Here is an 8,086-nt window from a genome sequence, read left to right as displayed (position 1 = left end):
ATATATATATATATACATATAAATAAACAATTTTTTTATATTTCCTTCAAATTTAATTTTTTTTCTAAAATAAATGCGAAAATTATTCTTTAAATTATTTTTGATGTTTCCTTATTATTATTATTTTTATTACATTAAAAAATAATTTTACAACAGAAATAATAATAAGGATGTATGGATATGTATGAATACATTTCATATAAGGCACACTGACACACAATTCAATTGTACTACACGACTCACATTAGACTGTGTTCCTACAGTAATTTTTTTATTGCTTCACCAATGAGATTATATTTTAAATTAGCTAATTAGTGATATGGGCAATTAATGTACACCCTTTCATATATAATTATATATGTTTGTGAATATTTATATATGTTTATGTATGTTTATATATATAATATTTATGTATATTTATAAGAAATTTTTTAAAGAGTGTAATTTTTGAGTTACTTCATGGTGTTAGATAAACATCCTAAATCAATCCTCAAAAGTGAACTGACTTAACTTATAACAAAATTATCACAAAGAGCGCTAAAGAAGGCGATTAAAAAAAATATCAAAATCGTCGCAACACAAAAAGCGATTTTTAAATTATTACTACGAATGTGTTAGGTAAATGTTATTCTATCAATCTTTAAAAATAAACTAACTCATTAAAAAAAGTGATCAAATTTGTCACAATTCAAAAAGAGCGATTAAAACAGATTATTAATATCGTTGCAAATGTGATTTTTTAAGAATCGTGAAATAAAAATGACATTCAATCATTTTAAGACCCCTATTTACTCACCACTATTATTTCAGATTATAACATTAGAAGCAAAAAAGTACACAATAAAAATTTTTAGGAATTATTTAAACAGAAATATTTTTCAATAAAACAACGTTTGCAATTAATACACTAAACATTAAACATTATATAAGAAGTAAAATATATTTTTGTCAAATCAAAACGCACGAATTACGCGTATTTTTTGCTCTCAATCGCTCATTTTTCTGTCTATTGTATTTTATTATCTCGAAAGCCCAATTTTATATTATTTTTATTTTACACATTAAACTTATAAAATATACTGAAAATAGTGAAAACTACTTTCTTGTGTGTATGTATACAATGTATTATTAAATTAATAATTTTTTATATATGTATAGAATATTATTAATTTGATAATCTGTCGTAATTATGAACATAGCTCATTTTGTTTTTGATTATATATTTAATTAATTGTGACATATTATATATGGTTTATTATATTAATTGATGAAACAAAAGGAGAAAAATGATATGAATGATGAAGCATTATTTATTTTGCTGTCCGGGACAGAGTTTCCTTAAGCACAGAGACCGAGAGATACGTAAGTAACACAAAAATAAAAAAGTGTAACAATTATCACAAAAATAAAACGCATGAAGAGCTACATCAATTGATAGAAGCGCAAGTGTATTTAACTAAAGTCACATAATTCACATCAACCATATATGTAGAAACCTAGTTATTATTAATGATAGAAGATAAACATTTTCTCTTGAATACTTCAAGAGACATTGATCCGCATATGTCTACTCATTTCACAGTTCCACAGCATAATACCTAAAAGAATTTTTAAAGAGCTCAGTTCGACATAACGGCTGCACGAACACATCAACATGAACTCTAATATCAAGCAATCTTCTATTATTTCTAAATTCAAACTCGCTAAACAAAGAGGCAGGTTTTTTATAGTTGAAAACAGTAAAAATGAGAGAATCGATGAAATAATCCCTCTTAGCTGATTTCGAGCCATCTTAATGCTACAGGTTACATATTCGTTCCATCTGGCCTGGAAAATAAATCTGATACAGGCATTCAAAGACTTCTGCAATTTCAAGTTAAGCTGGCCAGTGATGTCAGAGAGAACCGCACAACAATAATTGATGAGGGGAAATATCAAGGATGCAATCAGATGGCACCGCAAATTAACAGGAATCAGCTACCTACAAATCTTAAGCTGGTACAGCTTAATCCTGGAAGCATTAATCCTGGAGCACATTTTAGTAATTTACCTCTTCCTTCTAAGATACATTGATTACTAGAAATAGTGAATCCAAGATATTCGACATAATCCTTGAAGGGAATGACATTATCACAAACCATAATAGGAGACAACTCGCACGTGCTGATACAATTGATATACTTAGACATTCCCAGAATCATAGTCATAATTTAATTGGGATTCAACTTAAGTTTATTCGCAGCGGCCCAGCTGGCAAAGTGGACAATATCGTCGTTGACTCTGCGGATTGCTTCACCAAAGTTAGCAGGGCTTACATATAGGTAAATGAGCAGATCATCAGTTTAAAAACTATATTTACAATACATTAGCTTGTTGTTAAAGTTAAGAAGGTACAAAATGAAGAATAGTGGGCCCAAGACCTATTCCTGAGAGACACCAGAAATCATAGGCTTTCCAGACGATACTTTACCACTAATAGAGTCACGGATGGCTTGCATTCTGCCATCAAGATAGGAGCACAGTCTGAATACTGACCAAGAGAAATCCAGGAGAGAAGGGGGGGGGGAGAGAGAGAGAATTTTCGGTGTATTTTACAAATTCTATCGATTGTAAACATTGTTTTGTTGAAAAATATTTCTATATTAATATATTTTACAAACATTTTTATTGTATATTTTCTCGCTTCTGACGTCATAATTTGAAAGTGTAGTTGCGCATAAACAGGAGTTTTAATAATAAATTCTTTTAGCTGATATTATTTAGTCGATATTTTTTTCCTTTTCTAAAAAATATAGTTTTTTAGTTATATTGTTTTAGAAATAAAAGAGCAATAATATAAGATGATTTTAACTAAGTAACTAAGCTCGGTTATAGCTTTTTTCTAATGTATGCAAACAGAGAAAAAGATAGATAAAAATCACTGTTTAGTATAATAATTTATCACTCAATGATAGATTATATTATTATATTATGTTTCTTCTCTCAAACAATGCATGGCGTATTGATGCACTTATAAGATGAACATTTTTTTTTAAATTATAGATATTAGAAAAACAAAATATCTAGATATAGGTACATCAAATGCATCTTAAATATATCTAAGTGCAGGATATTTATTTATTAATATAAAATTTCAGAATAAATAAGCATTTATGATTTCATGTATATCCGTATATAATATTTATATGTATTATACGAGCTGGTAGTGTCTCGGCGCTAAGCCAAGCGCAGCGATTTTATTGTACATACATATATAAATATTCTATGTATATTTAATATGTTGTATAATAAAATGAAGTAATACTTACAAAGCTATTAATTAGTTTAATTCAAATAATTTATTTAACATTTATGCATTATCTTTTAAAAGCATCAAATATTTAAAATTATTCTCGAACAAATTATTCCGTCGTGGGAATTTGTTGCTCTGCTTTAAATACGCAATTTTTTTTTAGTTTGGACTTTGAACTGAAAAGAATTATGTTAAAATGTACTATCTAATAAATATCTAATTATAAAAAAAATTTATATTAAATATGCTTTTACCAAGCTAAGTATCTGTTTGAACGTGTATTTAGAGCAGGAAAGTATCCAAGAAGTAACTAAAATGTACCTAAATAGAGATATACCGGGATATACAAAAAATTATATTAATTTATAAATATACGTACCAAAAAAGTATTTAGAAAAAAATAGTAAGTACCTACGTAAATTTTTACCTATAAACTACACATCACTGCACCAAAAATAAAACAATCAAATTAAGATAAATTTCTGTAAAAAAGATAATTTTTTTCACAAAGACACCAAATTCTTGAGTAATTATAAATTACTCAAGAATTAAAGAATTCGGTAAAAAGGGGAGCACTTGCCGACGACCTTGACATATGTTGTCAAGGTCATGACCCTGAGTAATCTCCAATAAGTTTTAGCTGTCGCTCGTTATTCGTTAAAAAATTAACAAAAAGAGTTTAAAAAAATAACGTTTTATTTCTGCTATATATAATATTAGAAAATATTCTACACTCTTCCTTACTTACATAATGACTTTCCACGTAAAGCAACTCTCACCTCATACCTTCCTACCCCATGCTGGCTGGTGACACTTCCACTTGAAGCAACTTTCGAAGTCTTGTTGTAGATTATTCATAGTACGAGACGCGAGTTTGTGCACTTGTCGCGTATGCAGATGAAATGTAAAAAAAAATCGAAGTTCGTGTTGAGGGCAACACTAAACTGCAAGAGTGCCTAAAAAAAAGTAGTCAGGAATATCATTAATTACGACTTACGAGAGAAGGAACGAGCGCGCTGCTCCAAGGGCGGTGAACAAGGACGCAGCAACTGACGGTTGAAGATGTGTATGCGAGTTTGTGTGTGACCGTCAATCTTCTCTCGTAAGTCATAAATCGTAATTAATGATATTCCTGACCACTTTTTTTTTAGACACCCTTGCGGTTTAGTGCTGCCCTCAACACAAACTTCGATTTCTTTACATTTTATCTGCATACGCGATAAGTGCACAAACTCGCGGTGGGATCTCGGACTATCAGGATCACGATTTCGAAAGTCGTTTTGCGTGGAAGTGCGTCCCCAAAGCAGAGAAGGAGATGGAGTCGTTTTGCATTAAAAAAACCTAACCCTAACTTAACCCATTTTTTGATGCAAGGTAACTCTTATTTCGCGTGGAAGATTGTAAACCTAATAGAATTTTGCTTCTTGAATGTACAACTTTCCACGCGAAAATAAAAAATGGGTTTGATTAGGGTTAGGTTTTTTTTTTAACGCAAAACGACTTTCACTCCATCCGGATCCACACATACACAACACAAAGCGATATTCTATATAGGTTTACAACTTTCGTTATAGCAGAAATGAGATGTTATTTTTTAAGCTTTTTTTGTTAATTACGTTTTAGAGCGACGGTTAAAACTTGTTTTTAGAGGTTACTCGAGGTGATGATCTTGACAACATATGTCATGATCAAGGTGGGTGCTTTCCTTTTCTGCAGTTTTATCAAGTATTGTTAGAAATCCAACTTAAAAGACGCAAATTTGCTGCCTCCAGAACAAAATCCTGCTTTTTATTGAAATTTAACTAAGTAATCTTAATAGACTTTTTCCGCATGAAAAATGGGAATCTATACGCAATTTACTTTTTAATAGTTTTGAATAAAAATTCTAAGAAGAATTCCTTCTTTGAAAGAATAATTTTTTTCAACACATCACTCATTCACGAATATTCATACTAGCTATAAGTAAAACATGCAAAAAATGTAGATTTTGGTGGATTAACTTGGGTCATAATTAATATAATTCTTGGAACAACACATTACATTAATTTCCAGAAGTAAAATACGCTATCCCTGTGAATTCTGCGATATCTTTGTTCATATACGCGCAGTATATCAAGATACTTCATTAATTTTAATACAAAGAGTTCTCATATTTAGCGGATAAATTATGTAAGTCTAAACAAATTGTAAAGATAGAAAACTTTGTTAATGGAAGCTAGGATAATATTTCGTTTCAAACAGAACTCTTTGAAAGCAGAGAAAAGCGTATCCATTAAATTAAAAACTTAAAAGTACGTATTGTATATGGAGAAAAACTAATGGATCGTAAAATGTATACACGTATGCCATATGTATATGTATACAATATGCTTAACATTTTAATAATAATAATAATATTTTTGTATAACATTTCACTTTGTATTGCATTTTCCACACTCTCTTATTTGTTTATACATTTCAAGAAGTTTCGTCTAGTATATTGTACTTGTTGCGCTTATCTATCGTAGGATTTTCTTCAGAACTAAAATAAACTCTTTTCGCTATTAACGCTAATATATACAACCCAACTTGGTTCGACCTGAATTGCATGGCCAACGGGGATGTTCTCGAGGTTGGATCCAAGGTGGCTTGACAAGAGCCAGGCGGCAGGTATAAACAGCTCTCTCTCCCTTTCTCTCTCTCTCTCTCTCTCTCTCTCTCCCTCTCTCTCTCCTCCTCCCTCGCTCGCTCGCTCGCTATCTCTGTCTATCCATCTACCTCTATCTTTCCTTCTTGCTCGTAAAGGGTGGTCGAGAAGGTGAGGTGCCTACAGGCAGAGGGTGAGTTTACGAGGCTTGCGAGCTTGCGCATTCGCAGGCCCATCCGGCGCAGCCTCCAGCATCCTTTCACGGGGCGGTGGACGCGCGCGTGTCGCGATATATAGACGGTGGACGGAGCTTGTCGGTCGGTCGGTTGCCCTCGCGCGTCAGGCACGTCGCAACCCCCAACACCGTAGCGTCGCAGGTCGCCGGGTCTCCCGACCATGAGAAGAGCGTCGGGTGCCGTCGCCGTCGTCCGTCATCACGGGACGTCGTCTCCGCCAACGTTTATATCGTACGCGTCTACATCGCCGCCTTGGTCGTATCGGAAATAAAAGTCGGCGTCGTCAATCGTTGTCAAGAATCAGCGTGAGAAAACCGGTGGCACGCGCCGACGGATCTCTTCCGGTGTGGTCTCGCGGCTGCAGAAGAAAAGAAGGAAAGAGAAAGACGAGCAGTATCGGCAATTTTCCGAGAGTGCCGTACGGAGCGGCGAGAAAAGGAAGGGGTGGTGATTATACGGCATGCGGTCTTGAGAGCACGCACGAACAGGTGGCGAGGCGGGATTTCTCGCGGTGGACTCAGTGGCTGGCGAAAAAGAGGGCAAACGCGGGAAGAGTGGAAGTACGTGCAGGTATTGTGAAAGAAATATGCTTTAAATTTCTTTTATCTATTTGATCTTTTCCTTTTCTTTTTACCCCCCCCCCCTCCCTCCCCCCTCTTTTCACTCTCGTTTTATATATACGTACGTATATCGAGGGGAGCAACTTTGAAAGAGTTTTTTTCATACAAGATGAGAAAGAGCGAATCTCCCTTTCACCTTCTAAAAATCCATCTCTCGCATCTCAAATTTTTCTATATTATGCTATCTATAAATTTTTGTTATTCTATTCAGTTCTCCTTTTAAGTAGTCATTCCAAGTTTCGTTCGACTGCGGACTTTAGACTTTTCCAAGAAAAATAATGATTTTTATTCGGATATCGACTCGGGGAAAAAAGCTCTTGTCACGATTCATTAATGTAAGTGCCAACGACGGCAGATAGCGGATTTAAATTATGCGGAATATAATATATAATTATCTTCTCTTTTCTTCTCTTATTGGCTTTGAGATTAGGGCTAACAGTCGATCGTGTTTTCGGATAAATTTGAACGAATCTAAAAATATAATTGAAAACATTTCTATCACAAACATTGGAAAGTAACAGAAAAAAATCACAAATAAAGTAATTAATTATAAAATTGAAAAATGTGAAGAAGTATTTTTAAAATGGTATATCTGGCGAGTGTTGTAAAAAAAATGGATTCATATAGCTGGGCGTATTTATCGGAAAACTCCTAGAGCTACGCGCGGCTTACGAGCTTTAAATAAAAAGCTATCGTATAACTCAGTGTATTTCCACTTGTAAATTAACTACACACGAATTTTATTCTACTTTGATCATTTTGTCGGCGTAAACGCAGGGACATTCATAAACCATAAAATAAGCAGTGATGTATATATGTCGATACATTTCCATCGATTACCGAGTTTTTGCGCGCAAAATTATATAGGGATAATATAATCATTATATATAGGGTGTAAAATTTATAGTGTCGCAAATTATTTTCTTATAAATGATTCAAGATAGTGATAAAATCAACTTTAACATTTTGAGATTTATCAGTATCTTTCGTGTACATAGAACGCCATTTCAGTCTTTTGTTTCCTATTCTCAAATTGTTTTTTTATACGTATAGATCGATTCTCTTTATAATTTTGTAAAAGCAACGAGATACCTCATATTTTATTCTAATATAAGTTATAAAATATCTCTCGTATAAAATATTTACTTTGACCTTTGATCGATTGATGATTCTATTCTTTGCACATAGGTACACCATTGCATCTGCAATGTGCAATTGTTTTTTTCCTTAAAATGCCGCTACGTCTCTTTTTACATTGATCGATTTTTCTTCTCATTTTACATACAAAATAAGGTCATTGGAAAATGAACAC

Source organism: Trachymyrmex septentrionalis, unplaced genomic scaffold (assembly GCF_001594115.1).
Source record: "Trachymyrmex septentrionalis isolate Tsep2-gDNA-1 unplaced genomic scaffold, Tsep1.0 scaffold143, whole genome shotgun sequence".
In the NCBI taxonomy this organism is placed as follows: Eukaryota; Metazoa; Arthropoda; class Insecta; order Hymenoptera; family Formicidae; genus Trachymyrmex; species Trachymyrmex septentrionalis.
The sequence above is the reverse complement of the archived record's forward strand: the minus strand, read 5'-3'. Positions refer to the sequence as shown.